Source organism: Arachis hypogaea, chromosome 18 (assembly GCF_003086295.3).
Source record: "Arachis hypogaea cultivar Tifrunner chromosome 18, arahy.Tifrunner.gnm2.J5K5, whole genome shotgun sequence".
Lineage (NCBI taxonomy): Eukaryota > Viridiplantae > Streptophyta > Magnoliopsida > Fabales > Fabaceae > Arachis > Arachis hypogaea.
In genome coordinates this window covers 85,040,132-85,067,267 of record NC_092053.1, presented here as the reverse complement: position 1 = coordinate 85,067,267, position 27,136 = coordinate 85,040,132, and the positions used below count along the sequence as shown (strand labels likewise).

Sequence of the window (27,136 nt, the reverse complement as noted above, 5' to 3'; positions counted from 1 at the left end):
CCAGCCCCCTATTGTGATCTAAGATAGCATACAACTGATCAAAGATGCCTAATACAATAGTAAAAGGTCCTATTTATAATAAACTAGCTACTAGGGTTTACATGAGTAAGTATTTGATGCATAAATCCACTTCCGGGGCCCACTTGGTGTGTGTTTGGGCTGAGCTTAAGTGTTCCACGTGCAAAGGCCATTTGTGGAGTTGAACGCCAGTTTCTGTGCCAGTTTGGGCGTTCAACTCTGGTTTTGGATCCTTTTCTGGCGCTGGACGCCAGATTTGGGCAGAAGGCTGGCGTTGAACGCCAGTTTACGTCGTCAATTCTTGGCCAAAGTATGGACTATTATATATTTCTGGAAAGCCCTGGATGTCTACTTTCCAACGCAATTGGAAGCGCGCCATTTCGAGTTCTGTAGCTCCAGAAAATCCACTTTGAGTGCAGGGAGGTCAGAATCCAACAGCATCAGCAATCCCTTTTCAACCTCTGAATCTGATTTTTGCTCAAGTCCCTTAATTTCAGCCAGAAATTACCTGAAATCACAGAAAAACACACAAACTCATAGTAAAGTCCAGAAATGTGAATTTAACATAAAAACTAATGAAAACATCCCTAAAAGTAACTAGATCCTACTAAAAACATACTAAAAACAATGCCAAAAAGCGTATAAATTATCCGCTCATCACAACACCAAACTTAAATTGTTGCTTGTCCCCAAGCAACTGAAAATCAAATAAGATAAAAAGAAGATAATATACTATAAATTCCAAACTATCAATGAAACAGAGCTTCAATCATATGAGCGGGACTTATAGCTTTTTGCCTCTTGAATAGTTTTGGCATCTCACTTTATCCATTGAGGTTCAGAATGATTGGCATCTATAGGAACTTCAGATTTCGAATAGTGTTATTGACTCTCCTAGTTCAGTATGATGATTCTTGAACACAGCTTCTTTATGAGTCTTGGCCGTGGCCCTAAGCACTTTGTTTTCCAGTATTACCACCGGATACATAAATGCCACAGACACATAATTGGGTGAACCTTTTCAGATTGTGACTCAGCTTTGCTAAAGTCCCAATTAGAGGTGTCCAGGGTTCTTAAGCACACTCTTCTTTTGCTTTGGACCTTGACTTTAACCGCTCAGTCTCAAGTTTTCACTTGACACCTACACGCCACAAGCACATGGTTAGGGACAGCTTGGTTTAGCCGCTTAGACCAGGATTTTATTCCTTTAGGCCCTCCTATCCATTGATGCTCAAAGCCTTGGGATCCTTTTTATTTGCCCTTGCCTTTTGGTTTTAAGGGTTATTGGCTTTTTCTGCTTGCTTTTTCTTTTTCTTTCTATTTATTTTTCGCCTATTTTATTTTATTTTATTTTTTTTCTGCAAGCTTTGCTCTTTGCTGCTTTTTCTTGCTTCAAGAATCATTTTTATGATTTTTCAGATTATCAAATAACATGTCTCCTAGTCATCATTCTTTCAAGAGCCAACATATTTAACATTCTTAAACAACAACTTCAAAAGACATATGCACTGTTCAAGCATTCATTCAGAAAACAAGAAGCATTGTCACCACATCAATATAATTAAGCTAAGTTCAAGGATAAATTCGAAACTCATGTACTTCTTGTTCTTTTGAATTAAAACATTTTTCATTTAAGAGAGGTGATGGATTCATAGGACATTTATATCTTTAAGACAAAGTTACTAACTACTAATGATCATGTAATGAAGGCACAAACATAGATAAGCACATAATATAGAAAACGAAAAATAGAGAAGGCAAGAACAAGGAATGAATCCACCTTAGTGATGGTGGCGTTTCCTTCTCGAGGAACCAATGATGTCCTTGAGCTCTTCTATGTCTCTTCCTTGTCTTTGTTGCTCCTCCCTCATTGTTTTTTGATCTTCTCTTATTTCATGCAGCATGATGGAGTGCTCTTGATGTTCCACCCTTAGTTGTCCCATATTGGAACTCAATTCTTCTAGGGAGGTGTTGATGTGCTCCCAATAGTTTTGTGGAGGAAAGTGCATTTGAGTCATTTCCGGAATCTCATGGAAGTGAGCTTCTTGCGCCTCTTGAGCCCCATGACTGGGCTCTCTTGCTTGCTCCATCTTTTTCTTAGTGATGGGCTTGTCCTCTTTAATGAGGATATCTCCCTCTATGTCAATCCCAGCTGAATTGCATAGGTGGCAGATGAGGTGAGGAAAAGCTAACCTTGCCATGGTGGAGGACTTGTCAGCCACTTTGTAAAGTTCTTGAGGTATAATCTCATGAACTTCCACCTCTTCTCCAATCATGATGCTATGGATCATGATGGCCCGGTCTATAGTAACTTCAGACCGGTTGCTAGTGGGAATGATTGAGCATTGAATAAACTCCAACCATCCTCTAGCAATAGGCTTGAGGTCCAATCTTCTTAGTTGAACCGGCTTGCCTTTGGAGTCAATCTTCCATTGAGCTCCTTCTACACATATGTCCATAAGGACTTGGTCCAACCTTTGATCAAAGTTGACTCTCCTTGTGTAGGGGCGTGCGTTCTCTTCCATGTATGGCAAGTTGAACGCCAACCTCACATTCTCCGGACTAAAATCTAAGTATTTCCCCCGAACCATTGTAACATAGTTCTTTGGATCCGGGTTCTTACTTTGATCATGGTTCTTGGTGATCCATGCATTGGCATAGAACTCTTGAACCATTAGGATGCCGACTTGTTGGATGGGATTTGTTAGAACTTCCTAACCTCTTCTTTGAATTTCATGTCGGATCTCCGGATACTCATTTCTTTTGAGTTTAAAAGGGACCTCAGGGATCACCTTTTTCTTGGCCACAACATCATAGAAGTGGTCTTCATGGGCTTTGGAGATGAATCTTTCCATCTCCCATGACACGGATGTGGAAGCTTTTGTCTTCCCTTTCCCTCTTCTAGAGGATTCTCCGGTCTTAGATGCCATCAATGGTAATGGAAAAACAAAAAAGCTATGCTTTTACCACACCAAACTTAGAATATTGCTCGCCCTCGAGCAATAAACAAAAGAATAGAAGAAGAAGAAGAAGAAATATGGAGAGGGAAAGGGAGATGTGGTTTCGGCCAAGGAGAGTGTAGAGGGGTGTGTTGTGTGAATTTGGTGAAGAATGGAGGTCTTTATATAGGGAATGGAGGGGGGGTTAAGGTTCGGCCATATGGGTGGGTTTGGGTGGGAAATTGGTTTTGAATTTTGAAGGTAGGTGGAGTTTATGAGGTAGGTTTATTGGGAAGAGTGGGTGGATGTGAGTGGTGAAGGTTTAGTGGGGAAGAGAGATTGAGGTGATTGGTGAGGGGTTTTTTTAGGGAAGAGTGTTTATGGGGTTGTGTGAAAGAGAGTGGTGAGAAGAAGTGAGTGGAGGTAGGTGGGGATCCTGTGGGGTCCATAGATCCTGAGTGGATCCTGTGGGGTCTACAGATCCTGAGTGGATCCTGTGGGGTCCACAGATCCTGAGGTGTCAAGGATTTACATCCCTGCACCCATTAGGCATGTAAAAATGCCTTTGTACTCAACTTTGGGCGTTCAGCGCCAGGTTGGTGGCCATTTTGGGCGTTCAACGCCCATCTGTGTGCCATTTCTGGTGTTCAGCGCCCAGAAGCTGCCCATTTTGGGCGTTCAGCGCCAGAACCATGCTCTGTTCTGGCGCTGAACGCCAGACAGATGCTCCTCCAGGGTGTGATTTTTTTTTCTGCTATTTTTGACTCCGTTTTCAATTTTTTTATTTATTTTGTGACTCCACATGATCATGAACCTAAGAAAACATAAAAATAAGAATTAGATAAACATTGGGTTGCCTCCCAACAAGCGCTTCTTTAATGTCAATAGCTTGACAATGGGCTCTCATGGAGCCTCACAGATGTGCAGAGCTTTGTTGAGACTCTCCAACACCAAACTTAGAGTTTGGATATGGGAGTTCAACACCAAACTTAGAGTTTGGTTGTGGCCTCCCAACACCAAACTTAGAGTTTGACTGTGGGGGCTCTGGTTGACTCTGCTTTGAGAGAAGCTTTTCATGCTTCCTCTCCATGGTTGCAGAGGGAGATCCTTGAGTTTTGAATACAAGGGAGTTCTCATTCCATTGAAGGACTATTTCACCTCTGTCAACATCAATCACAGCTCTTGCTGTGGCCAGGAAAGGTCTTCCTAGGATGATGGATTCATCCTCTTCCTTTCCAGTATCCATGACTATGAAATCAGCAGGGATGTAAAGGCCTTCAACCTTTACTAACACGTCCTCTACTTGTCCATAAGCCTGTTTTCTTGAGCTGTCTGCCATCTCTAATGAGATTTTAGCAGCTTGCACCCCATAGATTCCCAGTTTCTCTATTACAGAGAGAGGCATGAGGTTTATTCCTGAACCAAGGTCACACAGAGCCTTAAAGATCATGGTGCCTATGGTACAGGGTATTATGAACTTTCCAGGATCCTGTCTCTTCTGAGGCAATGTCAATTGATCCAGATCACTTAGTTCATTGATGAACAAGGGAGGTTCAACTTCCCAAGTATCAATGCCAAATAATTTGGCATTTAGCTTCATGATTGCACCAAGAAACTTGGCAGTTTGCTCTTCAGTAACATCCTCATTCTCTTCAGAAGAGGAATACTCAACAGAGCTCATGAAGGGCATAAGGAGGTTCAATGGGATCTCTATGGTCTCTAGATGGGCCCCAGAGTCCTTTGGTTCCTCAGAGGGAAGCTCCTTATTGACTACTGGACGTCCCAGGAGGTCTTCCTCCTTGGGATTCACGTCCTCTCCTGTCCTCACAGGTTCGGCCATGGCGCTTATGTCAATGGCCTTGCACTCTCCTTTTGGATTCTCTTCTGTATTGCTTGGGAGAGTACTAGGAGGGATTTCAGTGATCCTTTTACTCAGCTGGCCCACTTGTGCTTCCAAATTTCTAATGGAAGACCTTGTTTCATTCATGAAACTTACAGTGGCTTTAGATAGATCAGAGACTAGATTTGCTAAATTAGAAGCATTTTGTTCAGAGTTCTCTGTCTGTTGCTGAGTTGATGATGGAAAAGGCTTGCTATTGCTAAACATGTTTCTTCCACCATCATTAAAGCCTTGTTGGGGCTTTTGATCCTTCCATGAGAAATTTGGATGATTTCTCCATGTTGAGTTATAGGTGTTTCCATAAGGTTCACCTAAGTAATTTACCTCTGCTATTGCAGGGTTCTCAGGATCATAAGCTTCTTCTTCAGAAGATGCTTCTTGAGTACTGTTGGATGCAGCTTGCATTCCATGCAGACTCTGAGAGATTATATTGACTTGCTGAGTCAATATTTTATTCTGAGCCAATATGGCATTCAGAGTATCAACCTCAAGAACTCCCTTCTTCATAGACGTCCCATTATTCACAGGATTCCTTTCAGAAGTGTACATGAACTGGTTATTAGCAACCATGTCAATGAGTTCTTGAGCTTCTGCAGGCGTTTTCTTTAGGTGAATGGATCCACCTGCAGAAGTGTCCAGTGACATCTTTGATAGCTCAGATAAACCATCATAGAATATATCCAGGATGGTCCATTCTGAAAGCATGTCAGAAGGACACTTTTTGGTCAGCTGTTTGTATCTTTCCCAAGCTTCATAGAGGGATTCACCTTCTTTCTGTCTAAAGGTTTGAACATCAGCTCTAAGCTTGCTCAGCTTTTGAGGAGGAAAGTACTTGGCTAAGAAAGCCGTGACCAGCTTATCCCAAGAGTTCAGGCTGTCTTTGGGTTGAGAATCCAACCATAATCTAGCTCTGTCTCTTACAGCAAAAGGGAAAAGCATGAGCCTGTAGACTTCAGGATCTACTCCATTAGTCTTAACAGTATCACATATCTGCAAGAATTCAGTTAAGAACTAAAAAGGATCTTCAGATGGAAGTCCATGAAACTTGCAGTTCTGCTGCATCAGAGAAACTAGTTGAGGTTTTAGCTCAAAGTTGTTTGCTCCAATGGCAGGAATGGAGATGCTTCTTCCATGTAAATTGGAATTAGGTGCAGTAAAGTCACCAAGCATCTTCCTTACATTATTATTATTTTCGGCTGCCATCTCCTTTTCCTGTTCGAAAATTTTTGAAAGGTTATCTCTGGATTGTTGTATTTTAGCTTCTCTTAATTTTCTCTTCAGAGTCCTTTCAGGTTCTGGATCTGTTTCCACAAGAATGTTCTTATCCTTGCTCCTGCTCATATGACAAAGAAGAAGGCACAGAAAAAATAGTAATAATAATATGGATCCTTTATACCACAGTATAGGGATCCTTGTGTTAGTAGAAGAAAAGAAGGGAAGAAAATCTGAACTCAGAGAGAGAGGGGGTTCGGATTTTTGGAGAGTTGAACGAAAGATGTTAGTATATCAATAAACAAATAGAAAAAGATGAGAGGGGGAAGTGAATTTTAGAAAACAATTTTTGAAAAAGAGTTAGTGATTTTTGAAAATAGTTTTTGAAAAAGGTTAGTAATTTTTTCGAATTTTTTTTTTATAAAAAATAAAAATAATTAGTTAATAAAAAAGAAATTTTTGAAAAAGAGGGAAGATATTTTCGAAAATTAGAGAGAGAGAGTTAGTTAGGTAGTTTTGAAAAAGTTAAGAAACAAACAAAAAGTTAGTTAGTTAGTTGAAACAAATTTTGAAAACCAATTTTGAAAAGATAAGAAGTTAGGAAGTTAGAAAAGATATTTTGAAAAGATATTTTTGAAAAAGATAAGATAAGAAGATATTTTTGAAAAGATATGATAGAAATTAGTTTTTGAAAAAGATTTGATTTTTAAAATCACAATTAATGACTTGATTCACAAGAAATCACAAGATATGATTCTAGAACTCAAAGTTTGAATCTTTCTTAACAAGCAAGTAACAAACTTGAAATTTTTGAATCAAAACATTAATTGATTAGTTATTTTCGAAAATTTTATATAAAAATAAGAAAAAGATTTTTGAAAAATATTTTTGGAATTTTCGAAAATAACTAAGGATTTTGAAAAAGATTTGATTTTTGAAAAAGATTTTGAAAAAGATAAGATTTTCAAATTGAAAATTTGATTTGACTCATAAGAAACAATTTGATTTTAAAAATTTTTGAAAAAGTCAATCGAAATTTTTGAATTTGAGGAGAGAAAAAGGGAAAGATATTTTTTTGATTTTTGAATTTTTATGATGCAAGAGAAAAACACTAAAAGGATGCAATGCATGAAATTTTTAGATCAAAACAATGAATGCATGCAAGAATGCTATGAATGTCAAGATGAACATCAAGAACACTATGAATGTCATGTTGAACATCAAGAACATATTTTTGAAAAATTTTTTTAATGCAAAGAAAACATGCAAGACACCAAACTTAGAATTCTTTAATGCCTAGGCACTAAGAATTCAAAAATGCATATGATAAACATGAAAAGACACAAAACAAAAAATCATCAAGATCAAACAAGAAGACTTACCAAGAACAACTTGAAGATCATGAAGAACACTATGAATGCATGAATTTTCGAAAAATGCAAGATGCACATGCAATTGACAGCAAACTTATGATATGACTCAAGACTCAAACAAGAAACATGAAATATTTTTTGATTTTTTTGATTTTTTAATTTTTTTGTATTTTCTTTTAAATTTTTTTTTCGAAAATTATTGTGAAAATTAAAAAATAAGGATTCCAAAATTTTTAATATGAATTCTAGGAATCTTGCCATGTTAGTCTTAAAGCTCCAATCAAAGGGTCAGGCATGGCTTAATAGCCAGCCAAGCTGCAACATATAATTACATGGACTGGAGTGATTAGTTGAATACCAATCCCAAAGCAGTTTGGGTATGGCTTTACAGCCAGATAGGATTCAACATGTTTCATGAAACACTAGAATTCATTCTTAAAAATCCTGAAGAAAAATATATTTTTTTTTTGAAAACATTTTTTTTTTGAAAACAAAGGAGAAAATTTTGAAATATTTTTGAAAAATTTTTGAAAACAAAACAAAAAGAAAATTACCTAATCTGAGCAACAAGATGAACCGTCAGTTGTCCAAACTCAAACAATCCCCGGCAACGGCGCCAAAAACTTGGTGCACGAAATTGTGATGTCCAGGCTCGAACAATCCCTGGTAATGGCTTCAAAGCTTGGTGCTCTGATCTTAATTCATAATTGTCACAACTTCGATACAACTAACCAGCAAGTGCACTGGGTCGTCCAAGTAATACCTTACGTGAGTAAGGGTCGAATCCCACGGAGATTGTTGGTATGAAGCAAGCTATGGTCATCTTGTAAATCTCAGTCAGGCAGATATAAAGTGATAATGGAGTTTTCGAATATTAATTAATAAAATAGGGATAGAGACACTTATGTAATTCATTGATAGGAATTTCAGATAAGTGAATGGAGATGCTTTCGTTCTTCTGAACCTCTGCTTTCCTGCTATCTTCATCCAGTCAGTCTTACTCCTTTCCATGGTTGGCTTTATGTGATACATCACCACTATCAATGGCTACTTTCGGTCATCTCTCGGGAAAATGATCCAATGCCCTGTCACGGCACGGCTAATCGTCTGGAGGCATCACCCTTGTCAATGGCTTCATCTTATCCTCTCAGTGAATAATATGCTCACGCACCCTGTCACGGCATCATTCTAGCTTATGCCACGAAGATTCTGGTTAGGAGATCTAAGAGACATTCATTCTAGCTTATTTCATGTAGAACGGAAGTGTTTGTCAGGCACGCGTTCATAAGGGAGAAGGATGATGAGCGTCACACATAATCATCACCTTCATCACGTTCTTGGGTGTGAATGGATATCTTAGAAGAGAAATAAGAAGAATTGAATAGAAAACAGTAGTACTTTGCATTAATCTTTGAGGAACAGTAGAGCTCCACACCTTAATCTATGGAGTGTAGAAACTCTACCGTATGAAAATACATAAGTGAAGGTCCAGGCATGGCCGTGTGGCCAGCCCCCTATTGTGATATAAGATAGCATACAACTGATCAAAGATGCCTAATACAATAATAAAAGGTCCTATTTATAATAAACTAGCTACTAGGGTTTACATGAGTAAGTATTTGATGCATAAATCCACTTCCGGGGCCCACTTGGTGTGTGTTTGGGCTGAGCTTAAGTGTTCCACGTGCAAAGGCCATTTGTGGAGTTGAACGCCAGTTTCTGTGCCAGTTTGGGCGTTCAACTCTGGTTTTGGATCCTTTTCTGGCGCTGGACGCCAGATTTGGGCAGAAGGCTGGCGTTGAACGCCAGTTTACGTCGTCAATTCTTGGCCAAAGTATGGACTATTATATATTTCTGGAAAGCCCTGGATGTCTACTTTCCAACGCAATTGGAAGCGCGCCATTTCGAGTTCTGTAGCTCCAGAAAATCCACTTTGAGTGCAGGGAGGTCAGAATCCAACAGCATCAGCAATCCCTTTTCAACCTCTGAATCTGATTTTTGCTCAAGTCCCTTAATTTCAGCCAGAAATTACCTGAAATCACAGAAAAACACACAAACTCATAGTAAAGTCCAGAAATGTGAATTTAACATAAAAACTAATGAAAACATCCCTAAAAGTAACTAGATCCTACTAAAAACATACTAAAAACAATGCCAAAAAGCGTATAAATTATCCGCTCATCATTAGTGTCAATGGCTATCAAATTGACCACTAAGGGTTCCCAAATCATCAAATCCATTAGACCCAATGACTCAAGTTTACCCAATTCCCTTAGTCTAAGCCAAGAGTAAAGAGAACTACTCCATAATCAAGGTAAACAATTCATCAAACACATGGTAAGCATTGACAAAAGACATGTTCAAATTGCAATTAAATTGGAATTAACAAGTACTCACTAACAATTATCAACATACAATCACTAAAACAACACAATTAATCATAGAAACCATCAATGTAGCATCAACAAATCAAGATTCACAACATTCATGAAATGGGTATAAAATGACAATTAACAAGAATTCATAAAACTAACAGAAGATCTAAGCAAAATTATACTAAGGAATTCAAATTAAACAATCAAAACTAGTAATCAACAAGGAAAGATCAAATTAAAGCTAGATCTAGAGAGGAACAAGGGTTTCTCTCTAAAAGAACAAATAACCAAAAACTAGCTAAAAATTGTGAATGATGTCAAAATGAATGATCCCCCCTTTCCCCTTAGCATCCATTCACCTTTAAAGTTGCTTCACATTTTGGATCAAGCAACTCTACCACTCCATAGGGCTTTATCTCCTTCACCTTGAAAGGTCCTTCCCATCTTGAACGAAGCTTGCCATGCATGAATCGAAGACTCGAGTTGTAGAGGGGAACCTCATCACCTTCTTGAAAGTCCTTCTTCTGGATGTGATGGTCATGAAATTCCTTAGTCTTTTCTTTGTAAATCCGGGCATTCTCATATGACTCATTCCTCAAACACTCAAGCTCCTCTAACTGTAATTTTCTGGCTTCACCCGCTGAAGAACGAAACTCTTGCGCGATCTATAATTAGCCAGATAAACTCCCGTTGTAAGTATAGCTTCTAGACCGACAAGAATTCCTTTCTTACAAAAGTTTTGGTTGTCACAAGTAACAAACCCCTTTGAAATTGATAACCGAAGTATTTAACCTCGGGTCGTCTTCTCAAGGAATTGCAGGGAGGAGTTCTTATTATTGGTTATGAGTCTTGTAAATTGGGGGTTTTGAAGGTAAGGAACAGGTAATTTAAATGACAAGTAAAATAAATAAATAACTATAAAATAAACTCTCGACAAGGTATGAAAATTCAGAAGTCCTATCCTAGTTATTCTTATGAGAATTGAAGTTAATCTCACTTAGTTAACCTTTACGAAAGCAAGAGAAAGCCAAGTGGACTAATTAGTTAGAATTTCCAAGTCCTAGCCAACTCCTAAGGAAAGACTAGAGTTAGTGGAATTCAATTCAATTAGCAGACATAACAATCAATCACAATAAGTTTGATAACTCAAGAGCCTCCAGTTAATCAATTAAAGCCAAGAATATAAAAAGCTAAAGATAAATCTGAAATACCTCAACTGCATTAATAAAAGGAAATTAATCCAAACATAAAGAGTTCATATGCTAAATTGATAAAATAAATAAAAAGGACATTGAACCTGAAACTCAGAAGAAATTGTAAGTTGAAATAATAAAGTTGAAATAATAAGAAATCCTAATCCTAAATCCTAAGAGAGAGGAGAGAACCTTTCTCTCTAAAAACTACATCTAAAATATGAAAAGTGAATGTATGAAGCTGATGATTATGAATGAATGGACTCCCCCACTTTATAGCCTCTAATCTGTGTTTTCTGGGCCGAAAACTGGGTCGAAAACAGCCCAGAAATCGCTGGAGAAGAAACCTGCCACGCTAATTTTCGTCACTGCGATGCATTCGCGTAGACCACGCGTTCGTGTCACCTAGCGTCAGGGCAACTATGGCATATTATCTATAAAATCGAAGCCTTGAACGTTAGCTTTCCAACGCAACTGGAACCGCGTCGTTTGGAACTCTGTAGCTCATGTTATGACTGTTTGAATACGAAGAGGTCAGGCTGAACAGCTTAGCAATTTCTTCAACTTCTTGTAGTCCTTCCACTTTTGCATGCTTCCTTTCCATCCTCCCAGCCATTCCTGCCTTGTAATCTCTGAAAATACTTAATGCACATATCAAGGCATCAAATGGTAGTAAGAGAGGATTAATATTAGCAAATATAAGGCCAAAGAAGCATGTTTTCAATCATAGCACAAAATCAGGAAGGAGAATGTAAAACCATGCAAATAGTATGAATAAGTGTATGAAAGATTGATAAAATCCACTCAATTGAGCACAAGATAAACCATTAAATAGTGGTTTATCAACCTTCTCACACTTAAACAATAGCATATCCTCATGCTAAGCTCAAGAGAAGCTATAAGGGAGTGAAGAGGAATGGTAGAATGTATGAAATGCAACCTATCTATGTGAATGCAACTACATGCAAAATGTTTCTACCTACTTAGTTAAAAGTAAATAAGTTCTCCAAGACAAAAATAATTCAAATTCCACTAATTCAAATCATATAAAATAAAGACAGGTAAACTTGTAAGAAGATAGCTCATGAAAGCAGGGAACATAGAATCAAGCATTGAACCCTCACTGGTAGTGTATATCACTCTAGTCTCTCAAGTGTATAGGGTAATTCACTCTACTCTTCTCTAATCATGCTTTCTAAACTTTTTTCTTCATCTAATCAATCAACAAATATTTAGTATAACAATGCAAACATCATGAGGTCTTTTCAGGGTTGTAATGGGGCTAAGGTAAGGGTCAGGATATATGTATGGCTAAGTGAGCTATAATATGAATCTTTAATTAACCTAAGCTCTCTCCTAATAACAAATAATGGCCTCAATCATATGCAAGCATGTAAATTGATGAGCGAATAATTTATACGCTTTTTGGCATTGTTTTTAGTATGTTTTTAGTATGTTTTAGTTAGTTTTTATTATGTTTTTATTAGTTTTTATTTAAAAATCACTTTTCTGGACTTTACTATGAGTTTGTATGTTTTTTTGTGATTTCAGGTATTTTCTGGCTGAAATTGAGGGACCTGAGCAAAAATCTGATTCAGAGGCTGAAAAAGGACTGCAGATGCTGTTGGATCCTGACCTCCCTACACTCGAAGTGGATTTTCTTGAGCTACAGAAGCCTAATTGGCGCGCTCTCAATTGATTTGGAAAGTAGAAATTCTGGGCTTTCCAGCAATATATAATAGTCCATACTTTTCACAAGATTTGATGGCCCAAACTGGCGTTCCAAGTTAGCTTAAGAATTCTGGCGTCAAAACGCTAGAACTGGCACAAAAGCTGGAGTTAAACGCCCAAACTGGCACAAAAGCTGGCGTTTAACACCAAAAAAAGTCTCTATACATGGAAGGTTCAATGCTCAGCCCAAGCACACACCAAGTGGGCCCAGAAAAAGATTTCTGCATTAATTACTTATTTCTGTAAACACTAGGCTACTAGTTCTCTATAAATCGGACCCTTTACTATTGTATTTTCATCTTTGATAAGTCTTATGCTATCTTAGACGCTTTTGGAGGCTGGCCTCACGGCCATCCCTAGACCTTGATCTTATGTATTTTCAACGGTGGAGTTTCTACACACCATAGATTAAGGTGTGGAGCTCTGCTGTTCTTCATGAATTAATACAAGTACTATTGTTTTTCTATTCAACTCAAGTCTATTTCTTCTCCAAGATATTTATTCGCACCCAAGAACATGATGAATGTGATGATTATGTGACACTCATCACCATTCTCACCTATGAACGCGTGCCTGACAACCACTTCCGTTCTACATGCAAACAAACTTGAATGTGTATCTCTTGGGTTTCTAATCTAAGATTAGAACCTTCGTGGTATAGGCTAGAATTATTGTCGGCCATTCCTGAGATCCGGATCATCTAAACCTTGTCTGTGGTGTTCTGAGTAGGATCTGGGAAGGGATGACTGTGACGAGCTTCAAACTCGCGATTGTTGGGCGTGTGATAGACGCAAAAGGATCAATGGATCCTATTCCAACATGATCGAGAACCAACAGATGATTAGCCGTGCAGTGACAGCGTGCGTAGAACATTTTCACTGAGAGGACGGGAAATAGCCATTGACAACGGTGATGCCCAACATAAAGCTTGCCATGGAAGGGAGTATGAACGATTGGAAGAAGGCAATGGGAAAGCAGAGGTTCAGGAGGAACAAAGCATCTTCATACGCTTATCTGAAATTCCTACCAATGAATTACATAAGTATCTCTATCTCTATCTTTATTTTATGTTTTATTCATCTTTTAATTATCAATCCTCCATAACCATTTGAATCCGCCTGACTGAGATTTGTAAGATGACCATAGCTTGCTTCAAGCCGACAATCTCTATGGGATCGACCCTTACTCACGTAAGGTTTATTACTTGGACGACCCAGTGCACTTGCTGGTTAGTTGTGCGGAATTGTGACAAAGTGTGATTCACGTTTGAGAGCTCCAAGTCCTTTGGCGCCATTGTTGATGATCACAATTTCGTGCACCAAGTTTTTGGCGCCGTTGCCGGGGATTGTTCGAGTTTGGACAACTGATGGTTCATCTTGTTGCTTAGATTAGGTACTTTTCTTTTTATTTTTCAGAAATTTTAAGAATGAATTCTAGAGTTTCAAGGTGATGTTCTTATCATCACAAAAGCTGATTGATTTTCATCAATTTAGCTGTTGAATGTAATGTCCTGCTGAATCTTGGCTAGCCATGTCTAATCTTTTTAAACTGAAGCTTTAGACTAACATTGCATGATTCCTGGAATTCTTATTAAAAGTTTTGAATCTCTTTATTCTCTTTTCCATATAATTTTTGAAAAATCACAAAAAAAAAAATTTATAAAATCATAAAAATAAAAAATATTTTATGTATCTTAGTGTCAATTCTTAAGTTTGGTATCTTGCATGCATTGTTTACTTGATCTTAGTTGCATTTTTTTTATTGTTTCTCATCATTAAAAATTTAAAAATATTTTCAAAATTATGTCTTTTCAAGTCAATAATACAGAGAATTGAAGATTCAGAACACTCAGCAGAGGAATTAAACAGAAAAGGCTGGGCGTTCAAAACGCTCAGTGAAGAAGGAAGACTGGCGTTTAAACACCAGCCAGGTACCCTGGCTGGGCGTTTAACGCCCAAAAAGGTAGTATTTTGGGTGTTAAACGCCAGAATGGATACCATTCCGAGCGTTTAACGCCAAGAGGACACTAGAGGGAAGATTTTGTTTTTAATTTAAATTTTTTTCAAATCTTCATAATTTTTCAAAATCAAATCTTTTTCAAATCATATCTTTTCAATCATATCTCTTCAAAACCAATTTCTTTCCATTTTTTTTATTTTTACTATTTTCAAAAATTCTTGCTAAAATTAATGACTTACTTCAAAATTTTCAAATTGTTACTTGCCTATTAAGAAAGGATCAAAGTTTAAATTTTAAGAATCATATCTTTTAATTTCTTGTTAGTCAAGTAATCAACTTTAATTTTAAAACTTTCTTTTTTTAAATTGATTTTCAATCATAAATTCTCAATCATATCTTTTCAATCACATCTTTTTCAAAATTAATTCTCAATCATATCTTTTTAATTTCTAATGTCAAAATCCTTTTCAAAAAATCACTTAATTCCTTTTCTAATATCAATATTCGAAAATCTCAATCAAATTTTCAAATTTATTTTTTTTTATTATTTTAAAATCTTTTTAATTTATTTTCAAAAATTCTTCCCTCTTCTCACATCCTTCTATTTAAAGGACTAACACTCTTCCTCAAGGTGCAATTCGAACTCCCTCCTTCTTTATATGTTCGAATTCTATTCTATCTATCTCCTCCTTCTATTCTTCTTTTCCTCTGACACCTCAAGGAATCTCTATACTGTGACATAGAGGATTCCATACTTTCTTGTTCTCTTTTCTTTCTTATGAGTAGGAGCAAAGACAAAGGCATCCTTGTTAAAGCTGATCCTGAACCTGAAAGGACCTTGAAGAGAAAGCTAAGAGAAGCTAAAGCAGAACTCTCTCTAGAGGGCCTAACAGAGCTCTTCAAGGAGGAAGAAGCCATGGCAGCCGAAAATAACAATGCTAACAATGCAAGGAAGGTGCTTGGTGACTTTACTGCACCTACTCCCGACTTCTATGGGAGAAGCATCTCAATCCCTGCCATTGGAGCAAACAACTTTGAGCTTAAGCCTCAATAAGTTTCTCTAATGAAACAGAATTGCAAGTTTCATGGACTTCCATTGGAAGATCCTCATCAGTTCTTAGCTCAATTCTTGCAAATCTATGACACTGTCAAGACCAATGGGGTTGAACCTGAGGTCTACAGACTTATGCTCTTCCCTTTTGCTATAAGAGACAGAGCTACGACATGGTTGGACTCACAACCTAAAGAAAGCCTGAACTCTTGGGAAAAGCTAGTTAATGCCTTCTTGGCAAAGTTCTTTCCACCTCAAAAATCGAGCAAGCTTAGAGTGGAAGTCCAAACCTTCAGACAGAAGGAAGGTGAATCCCTCTATGAAGCTTGGGAAAGATACAAGCAATTGATCAGAAGGTGTCCTTCTGACATGCTTTCAGAATGGAGTATCATAGGTATATTCTATGATGGTCTGTCTGAACTATCCAAGATGTCATTGGATAGCTCTGCTGGAGGATCTCTTCACCTGAAGAAGACGCCTGCAGAAGCTCAGGAACTCATTGAGATGGTTGCAAATAACCAATTCATGTACACTTCTGAAAGGGATCCTGTGAATAATGGGACAAATCAAAAGAAAGGAGTTTTTGAGATTGATACTCTGAATACCTTATTGGCTCAGAATAAAATATTGACTCAACAAGTTAATATGATCTCTCTGAGTCTGTCTGGAATGCAAGATACACCAGGCAGTACTAAGGAAGCTTCCTCTGAAGAAGAAGCTTATGACCCTGAGAACCCTGCAATGGAAAAGGTGAATTACATGGGAGAATCCTATGGAAACACCTATAATCCTTCATGGAGAAATCATCCAAATCTCTCATGGAAGGATCAACAGAGACCTCAACAAGGTTTCAAAAACAATGATGGTGGAAGAAATAGGTTTAGCAATAGCAAGCCTTTTCCATCATCTTCTCAGCAACAGACAGAGAATTCTAAGCAGAGCCACTTTGACTTAGCAACTATAGTCTCTGATCTAATTAAAACCACTCAAAGTTTCATGACTGAATCAAGGTCCTCCATTAGAACTTTGGAGGCACAAGTTGGTCAGCTGAGTAAGAAAACTACTGAACTCCCTCCTAGTATTCTCCCAAGCAATACAAAAGAGAATCCAAAGAGAGAGTGCAAAGCTATAAACACGTCTCACATGGCCGAACCTGGAGAGGAGGAAGAGGCAATGATTTCCACTGAGGAAGACCTCAATGGACGTCCACTGGCCTCCAAGGAGTTCCCTAATGAGGAACCATGGGAATCTGAGGCTCACACTGAGACCATAGAGATTTCATTGAATTTACTTTTGCCATTCATGAGCTCTGATGAGTATTCTTCCTCTGAAGAGGATGAAGATGTTACTGAAAAGCAAGTTACTAAGTACCTTGGAGCAATCATAAAGCTAAATGCCAAGTTATTTGGTAATGAGACTTGGGAGGATGAGCCTCCATTGCTCATCAAAGAACTGGATGACTTGACTAGGCAGAGATTTCCTCAAAAGAGATAGGATCCTGGAAAATTCTCAATACCTTGCACCATAGGCACCATGACCTTTGAGAAAGCTCTGTGTGACCTAGGGTCAAGCATAAACCTCATGCCTCTCTCTGTAATGGAGAAGCTAGGGATCATTGAGGTACAAGCTGCAAAAATCTCACTGGAGATGGCAGACAATTCAAGGAAACAGGCTTACGGACTTGTAGAGGATGTCTTGGTAAAGGTTGAAGACCATTACATCCCTGCTGATTTCATAATCCTAGAGACTGGGAAGTGTATGGATGAATCCATCATCCTTGGCAGACCCTTCCTAGCCACAGCAAAAGCTGTGATTGATGTTGACAGAGAAGAATTAGTCCTTCAAGTGAATGAGGACTACCTTGTGTTTAAAGCTCAAGGATATCCCTCTGTAGCCATGGAGAAGAAACATGAAAAGCTTCTCTCAATACAGAGTCAAACAGAGCCCCCACAGTCAAACTCTAAGTTTGGTGTTGGGAGGCCACAACCAAACTTTAAGTTTGGTGTTGAACCCCCCATATTCAAACTCTAAGTTTGGTGTTGGGAGGTTCCAACATTGCTCTGAACATCTGTAAGGCTCCATGAGAGCCCACTGTCAAGCTATTGACATTAAAGAAGCGCTTGTTGGGAGGCAACCCAATCTTTAATTATCTATGTTAAATCTCTATTTTCTATTGTTATTTTATATTTTCTATAGGTTGATGATTATGTGAAGTCACAAAAACAATTGAAAAAGCAAAAACAGAAGGGAAAACAGTATTAAAAACAGAATACCCTGGAGGAGAAGCTTACTGGCGTTTAAACGCCAGTAAGGGCACCAGACTGGTGTTTAACGCCAGAAAAGGGCAAGAAGCTGGCATTAAACACCAGAAATGGGCAGTAGCCTAGCGTTTAACGCCAGGATTGGCAGAAAGGGGCGTTTTGCACGCCACTTGGTGCATGGATGAGATATCCTTGACACCTCAGGATTTGTGGACCCCACAGGATCCCCACCTACCCCACCTCTCTCTCTCTTCTTCACCTATTCACCAATCACCTCAATACATCTTCCCCCAAAACCCCTCACCTATCAAATTCAAACCACCTTCCCTCCCAAACCTACCCATAATGGCCAAACCTTACCCCCCTCTCCACTCCTATATAAACCCATCTTCACTCCTTCATTTTCACATAACATAAACACCACTTCTCCCCCTTGGCCGAAACATTAAGCCCCCTCTATCTCTTCTATTTCTTCTTCTTCTACTATCTTCTGTCTTCTTTTGCTCGAGGACGAGCAAACCTTCTAAGTTTGGTGTGGTAAAAGCGTTGCTTTTTGTCTTTCCATATCTATTTATGGCACCAAAGGCCGGAGAAACCTCTAGAAAGAGGAAAGGGAAGGGAAAAGCTTCCACCTCCGAGTCATAGAAGATGGAGAGATTTCTCTCAAGGGTGTATCAAGACCATTTCTATGAAGTTGTGGCCAAGAAGAAGGTGATCCCCGAGGTCCCTTTTAAGCTCAAAAAGAATGAGTATCCAAAGATCCAACATGAGATCCGAAGAAGAGGTTGGGAAGTTCTCACCAACCTCATTCAACAAGTCAGAATCTTAATGGTTCAAGAGTTCTATGCCAATGCATGGATCACCAAGAACCATGATCAAAGTGTGAACTCGGACCCTAAGAATTGGCTTATAATGGTTCGGGGGAAATACTTAGACTTTAGTTCAGAAAATGTAAGATTGGCATTCAACTTGCCAATGATGCAAGGAGATGCACACCCATACACTAGAAGGGTCAACTTTGATCAAAGGTTGGACCAAGTCCTCATGGACATCTGTGAAGAGGGCGCCCAATGGAAAAGAGATGCAAGAGGGAAGCCGACTCAACTGAGAAGGCAAGACCTCAAGCCCGTGGCTAGGGGATGGTTGGAGTTCATCCAATGCTCAATCATTCCCACTAGCAACCGGTCTGAAGTTACTATAGACCGAGCCATCATGATCCATAGCATCATGATTGGAGAGGAAGTAGAAGTTCATGAGGTTATATCCCACGAACTCTACAAGGTGGCGAATAAGTCTTCTACTTTGGCAAGGTTAGCCTTCCCTTACCTCATTTGTCACCTCTGCAATTCAGTTGGAATTGACATAGAGGGAGACATCCTCATGGATGAGGACAAGCCCATCACTAAGAAAACGATGGAGCAAACAAGAGATCCCACTCATGGACAAGAGCATGAGGAAATTCCTCATCATGAAATTCCTGAGATGCCTCAAGGGATGCATTTTCCTCCATAAAACTATTGGGAGCAAATCAACACCTCCCTAGGAGAATTAAGTTCCAATATAGGACAACTAAGGGTGGAGCACCAAGAGCATTCCATCCTCCTCCATGAAATTAGAGAAGGCCAAAGAGTCATGAGAGAGGAGAAACAAAGGCAAGGAAGAGACATTGAGGAGCTCAAGCACTCCATTAGATCTTCAAGAGGAAGAACAAGCCTCCATCACTAAGGTGGACCCGTTCTTTAATCTCCTTGTTCTTTATTTTCTGTTTTTCGAAAATTATGTTTTATGTTTATCTATATTTGTGTCTTTATTACATGATCATTAGTGTCTTAGTGTCTATGCCTTGAAGCTATGAAAATGAATCCATCACCTTTCTTAAATGAAAAATGTTTTTAATTGAAAAAAAAAAGAAGTGCATGAATTTCAAATTTTAAAACAGTTTAGTTATTTTGATGTGGTGGCAATACTATGTCTTTCTAAATGAATGCTTGAACAGTGCATATTTTTGAATTTGATTGTTCATGAATGTTAAAATTATTGGCTCTTGAAAGAATGATGGAAAAGGAGAAATGTTATTTGATAATCTGAAAAATCATAAAATTGACTCTTGAAGCAAGAAAAAGCAGTGAAAAGCTTGCCGAAAAAAAAAGCGAAAAAAAGAAAAAAAAAGAGAGAAAGAAAGAAAAGCAAGCAGAAAAAGCCAGTAACCCTTTAAACCAAAAGACAAGGGTAAAATAAAAAGGATCCAAGGCTTTGAGCATTAGTGGATAGGAGGGCCCACAGGAATAAATTCCTGGCCTAAGCGGCTAAACCAAGCTGTCCCTAACCATGTGCTTATGGCGTGAAGGTGTCAAGTAAAAACTTGAGACTGAGCGGTTAAAGTCGTGGTCCAAAGCAAAAAGAGTGTGCTTAAGAGCCCTGGACACCTCTCACTGGGGACTTTAGCAAAGCTGAGTCACAATCTGAAAAGGTTCACCCAGTCATGTGTCTGTGGCATTTATGTATCCGGTGGTAATACTGTAAAATAAAATGCTTAGGGTCACGACCAAGATTCATAAAGTAGCTGTGTTCAAGAATCAACATATTTAACTAGGAGAATCAATAACACTATCTGGATTCTGAGTTCTTATAGATGCCAATCATTTTGAACTTCAAAGGATAAAGTGAGATGCCAAAACTGTTCAGAAGCAAAATGCTAAAAGCCCCGCTCATCTAATTAATACTGATCTTAATAGATGTTTTTGGAATTCATTATATATTCTATCCTTTTTATCCTATATGATTTTCAGTTGCTTGGGGACAAGCAACAATTTAAGTTTGGTGTTGTGATGAGCGGATAATTTATACGCTTTTTGGCATTGTTTTTAGTATGATTTTAGTTTGTTTTAGTTAGTTTTTATTATGTTTTTATTAGTTTTTATTTAAAAATTACTTTTCTGGACTTTACTATGAGTTTGTGTGTTTTTCTATGATTTCAGGTATTTTCAGGTTGAAATTGAAGGACCTGAGCAAAAATCTGATTCAGAGGCTGAAAAAGGACTGCAGATGCTGTTGGATTCTGACCTCCCTGCACTCAAAGTGGATTTTTTGGAGCTACAGAAGCCCAATTGGCGGGCTCTCAATTGCGTTGGAACTCTGTAGCTCATGTTATGACTGTTTGAATGCGAAGAGGTCAGGCTGGACAGCTTAGCAATTTCTTCAACTTCTTGTATTCCTTCCACTTTTGCATGCTTCCTTTCCATCCTCCAAGCCATTCCTGCCCTGTAATCTCGGAAAATGCTTAACGCACATATCAAGGCATCGAATGGTAATAAGAGAGGATTAATATTAGCAAATATAAGGCCAAAGAAGCATGTTTTCAATCATAGCACAAAATCAGGAAGGAGAATGTAAAACCATGCAAATAGTATGAATAAGTGTATGAAAGATTGATAAAATCCACTCAATTGAGCACAAGATAAACCATAAAATAGTGGTTTATCAACCTCCCCACATTTAAACAATAGTATGTCCTCATGCTAAGCTCAAGAAAAGCTATAAGGGAGTGAAGAGGAATGGTAGAATGTATGAAATGCAACCTATCTATATGAATGCAACTACATGCAAAATGTTTCTACCTACTTGGTTAAAAGTAAATAAGTTCTCCAAGACAAAAATAATTCAAATTCCACTAATTTAAATCATATAAAATAAAGACAAGTAAACTTGTAAGAAGATAGCTCATGAAAACAGGGAACATAGAATCAAGCATTGAACCCTCACTGGTAGTGTATATCATTCTAGTCTCTCAATTGTATAGGGTAATTCACTCTACTCTTCTCTAATCATGCTTTCTAAACTTTGTTCTTCATCTAACCAATCAACAAATATTTAGTATACCAATGCAAACATCATGAGGTCTTTTTAGGGTTGTAATGGGGCTAAGGTAAGGGTGAGGATATATGTATGGCTAAGTGAGCTATAATATGAATCTTTAATTAACCTAAGCTCTCTCATAATAACAAATAATGGCCTCAATCATAAGCAAGCAGGTAAATTGATGAGCGGATAATTTATACGCTTTTTGGCATTGTTTTTAGTTTGTTTTAGTTAGTTTTTATTATGTTTTTATTAGTTTTTATTTAAAAATCACTTTTCTGGACTTTACTATGAGTTTTTGTGTTTTTCTGTGATTTCAGGTATTTTCTTGCTGAAATTGAGGGATCTGAGCAAAAATCTGATTCAGAGGCTGAAAAAGGACTGCAGATGCTGTTGGATTCTGACCTCCCTGCACTCGAAGTGGATTTTCTAGAGGTACAGTAGCCCAATTGGCGCGCTCTCAAATGCGTTGGAAAGTAGACATCCTTGGCTTTCCAGCAATATATAATATTCTATACTTTGCCCAAGATTTGATGGCCCAAACTGGCGTTTCAAGTCAGCTTAAGAATTCTGGCGTCAAAACGCCAGAACTGGCACAAAAGCTGGAGTTAAACGCCCAAACTGGCACAAAAGCTGGCGTTTAACTCCAAGAAAAGTCTCTACACATGGAAGCTTCAATGCGCAACCCAAGCACACACCAAGTGGGCCCGGAAGAAGATTTCTGCATTAATTACTTATTTCTGTACACCCTAGGCTACTAGTTCTCTATAAATAGGACCTTTTACTATTGTATTTTCATCTTTGATAAGTCTTATGCTATCTTAGACGCTTTTGGAGGCTGGCCTCACGGCCATGCCTAGACCTTGTTCTTATGTATTTTCAATGGTGGAGTTTCTACACACCATAGATTAAGGTGTGGAGCTCCGCTGTTCTTCATGAATTAATACAAGTACTATTGTTTTTCTATTCAACTCAAGTCTATTTCTTCTCCAAGATATTCATTCACACCCAAGAACATGATGAATGTGATGATTATGTGACACTCATCACCATTCTCACCTATGAACGCGTGCCTACCAACCACTTCTATTCTACATGCAAACAAGCTTGAATGTGTATCTCTTGGGTTTCTAATCTAAGATTAGAACCTTCGTGGTATAGGCTAGAATTATTGGCGGCCATTCCTGAGATCCGGAACATCTAAACCTTGTCTGTGGTATTCTGAGTAGGATCTGGGAAGGGATGACTGTGACGAGCTTCAAACTCACGATTGTTGGGCGTGTGACAGACGCAGAAGGATCAATGGATCCTATTCCAACATGATCGAGAACCGACAGATGATTAGTCGTGCGGTGACAGCGTGCGTAGAACATTTTCACTGAGAGGACGGGAAGTAGCCATTGACAACGGTGATGCCCAACATAAAGCTTGCCATGGAAGGGAATATGAATGATTGGAAGAAGGCAATGGGAAAGCAGAGGTTCAGGAGGAATAAAGCATCTTCATACGCTTATCTGAAATTCCTACCAATGAATTACATAAGTATCTCTATCTCTATCTTTATTTTATGTTTCATTCATCTTTTAATTATCAATCCTCCATAACCATTTGAATCCGCCTGACTGAGATTTGCAAGATGACCATATCTTGCTTCAAGCCAACAATCTCCATGGGATCGACCCTTACTCACGTAAGGTTTATTACTTGGACGACCCAGTGCACTTGCTGGTTAGTTGTGCGGAATTGTGACAAAGTGTGATTCACGTTTGAGAGCTCTAAGTCCTTTGGCGCCATTGTTGATGATCACAATTTCGTGCACCATAAATACACTAAATATTGAACATATAGACTGAAACAAAGTAAAGATTGTAATCATAGAGAAGAAGACACACAAGAATAAAAATTTATGGTTAAATAATGTAACCATGTAAATAAGCTCAAAATCTCACGGGGTGTGTGTTCTTTGGCTCAAAAACCATGTTCCAAATACAACTTCAAACAAATTTAACACAAAAGTTTTAATTTAAATTAGTGAAATACTATAAAAATTTCTTGAAAAAGAAAATATTACTTCAACCAAGTAGTAACTAAATGCACAAAATCAAATAAATATGCAATCAAACATGTAAATGCAATAACTCACAAGGAAAATAAACCATAGGTGTTGAGATAGAAGAGTAACTAACCCATGGAGATCGATATCGACCTCCCCACACTTAAAGATTGCACCGTCCTCGGTGCATGCTAAGATGTACAAGTGGACGGGCTGCTCGAACTGATGTCTTTCTCTATAGATTGTGCAGATTGACTTGACTGTCTACCCAGTTAGAATCTTTTCCTTTCCCTTCCTCGGTGGCCATCCTGAAAGAAGAGAAAAAGAAGGAAAGTAACCCAGAAATAAAGATAAGAACATAAATAAAATATGGGTGTTAATGCCAGATAATAAGGGTCCTAATTACATGGTAGCTACAACATGCAAGTGAGAAAACAATAGAAGCACATGGCATACCAGTGGTGCAAAATTTTGCAACAATGAGGGAGAGTGTGGGTAAGGAGAGGTAATGTAAATTCATGTCAATGCAAAATTAATACAGGTATAAAAGATTGGCATTGATTTAAATAATATTACCTAACCAGAATAAAACAAGTCTCTAAGCACCTAAAATAATTCAACAGAAGAGGCAACAATGAAATAAGAAAATTCAACTCCAAAGGAAAAATAATGAATTTAGAAAAGAAAATATGCACAAAATTAAAATGTAATGAATGAAAGTATGCAAATAAATTAAATAAAATGAAATGAAAGATAAGAAGAATGAGAAGGGAAAGGACAGAAGAAGAAGTAAGTAAGAAAGGAGGGAGGAAAAATTAGGATTGGGGAAGAAAAGATAAGATAATTGGAACTAATCTGGATAGGTTGTGCGACGCTAGCAACACGGACGCGCGGGGTATGCGTTCGTGCGAATTGCGCTTATAGGAATCGACGCGGACGCGTCGGTCACGCGGACGCGTGACTCGTTCTGTGCTACTGGCGCGAGGGCAGCCTCGCGCCCGCACAACTCTCTATTCAAAACTCATTGTTGCCAATTTTCGAGGTGACGCGTTCACATGGTGGACGCGGTCGCGTGAATGGCCAAGATTGGAGGATGACGCGGACGCGTGGGGCACGCATTCGCGTGGTAAGGCTTGTGCGTCTATCGCCAGTCCAGCCCTACTCCAGCACAACTTTCGGCCATGCACCCCTTTTACGTCGATTTGTTGGAGCACGCGTTCGCGTGGGTGACGCGGACGCGTGGGAGGCTATTTTTCCAAATGACGCGGCCGCGTGAGTTACGCGGACGCGTGGGCATGTTTGTGTCTAAAGCGCGCTCCAGCCACGCTTTCGCGTGACTTTCTGTTTACTTTCTTTTCTTCACAACGCACTGATGATGCGGACGCATCAGCGACGCTGCCGCGTCGCGTGCGTGTTTTTTTTTTTAATAATGCAGTATGCAGAATGCAATGCTAATATGAATGTTATGCAAAACTCCAGGTTCAATACAATAAAATAAAATAAAACTCGAAAACAAATAAAACTAAATAAAAAATGAAAAAGGAACGATCATACCATGGTGGGTTGTCTCCCACCTAGCACTTTTAGTTAAAGTCGTTAAGTTGGACATTTGGTGAGCTCCCTGTTATGGTGGCTTGTGCTTGAACTCGTCTTGAAACTTCCACCAATGCTTAGACATCCAATAAGCTCTATCAATACCAAGTAAATTCCTCAAGCTTTGATGGAGTTCTTCACAAGCTTTGAGTTCCCAAAATTGATCCTCATATATTCCTGGATCCTAAAGCTCGTTTCTACACCCATCTTCAAGTTGATTATCATGATTCTATTCGGGTGGTTCAGCTTTAGAATTCTCACTGAAGCGTCCAAACAACTTCCTAGACCCATTTAATTGAGCTCTAAACCAACCTTTGCGTTTAAACTTAAAGCTTCCAACCATAATGAACCTTGCAGGACAATTCTTACCACTGACCATCTTCCTCTTACTCTTAATGCCACAAAGAGCTCTAAGCTGACCATCCGTCTCTAGTAGCCCATATTCAAGTGGAAAAGTAAAGGTTAAGGATAAGAATTTTACCCACTTGAACGTTGTGTTGGACGGTAATGGCCTTGGGAGAGGTGTTTCTAATGAACTTGCAAGCTCCACTCCCTTGTGCTCTTCTCTGACAACTTCCACCTCCTTGTAAGCTTCTTCAATTTCAACCTCTTCCTCTTGGTAGCTTTCTTCTAATTCAATCTCCTCTTCACTGCTTTTCAAGGGCATGGGAGGTTGTGCTTCTTCTTCTTGAGTCGCCATCTCTTGATCGACCTCTTCTAAGTCCTTAACCATGACATGCCTTGGAGGTTGTACACCCTCCTCAACATCAAATGCAACCGTCTTGGAAGGAGGCTCTTTGTCTTGACTTTCCCATGGAGGTTCAGCATCTCGCAAGTCTTCAACCACTTTTTCCTCTTCAGTAATTACTACTTTGTCCAGTAGTTTTAATATAAAATCATACTCATCCTTGATGATTTTCTTTCCATGACAACTCCTTTCAACTATTCTTTCATCTTCAAGGGTCTCTCCTATCTCCACATTTTGGGCCTCCTCTTGCTCTAAGACAAAATCAGACTCCTCCTTGATGTCTTCCTTCACTAATTCTTCAACCACTCCTTCGACTTCAAGGGTCTTTACTACCTTCACCTTTAGGGCCTCCTCTAGCTCCTTAAGAAGTATGGATTCGTGAAGATGATCCCTTCTCTCTTGTTCTATGTCAATAGCATCATTGGGATCATGTTTCTCTTGGATTGATGGATGTGGGTGCTCTTCCATGGATGATGGTGATGGGATGGAGAGTTCATTCTGTGGTTGAAAAGGAAGTGCACTAGAGCTTGAGGGTTGATTGTTGAAGGTATTTGGTGGTCTGATTTGGGCGACGAGAGCTTGTATAGTAGAGTTTAAATCGGTAAGTGCTTTCTCCATGGAGGTTTGGGGTGGATAGGAGGGGGGTTCATCTTGATAATGATAAGGAGATGGTGTATATTGAGGTGGTGGTTCATGAGAGTAGTTGTGTTGGAATGGGGGTGGTTCTGTGTATGGTTCATTTGGCTCATAAGGTGGTTGGTATGGTGGATACGGGTTAGGGTCATATGGAGGTGAATGGTGGAAAGGGGTTTGTGAGTCTGGTGTTCCAAAGTCATGTTGAGGAAAGGGTTCATAGGCATATGGTGGTGGTT

General features: G+C 38.8%; 2 non-coding genes across 2 annotated transcripts; one reads left to right on the top strand and one right to left on the bottom strand.

The window, feature by feature from the left end:
* Positions 1 to 5,556: 5,556 nt before the first annotated feature.
* Positions 5,557 to 5,664, top strand: LOC112774037 (small nucleolar RNA R71). Its single transcript, XR_003188550.1, has one exon. It is a non-coding gene; the product is annotated as a small nucleolar RNA R71 (small nucleolar RNA).
* Positions 5,665 to 16,018: 10,354 nt separating this feature from the next.
* Positions 16,019 to 16,126, bottom strand: LOC112774096 (small nucleolar RNA R71). Its single transcript, XR_003188603.1, has one exon. It is a non-coding gene; the product is annotated as a small nucleolar RNA R71 (small nucleolar RNA).
* Between the last annotated feature and the right edge of the window lie 11,010 nt (positions 16,127 to 27,136).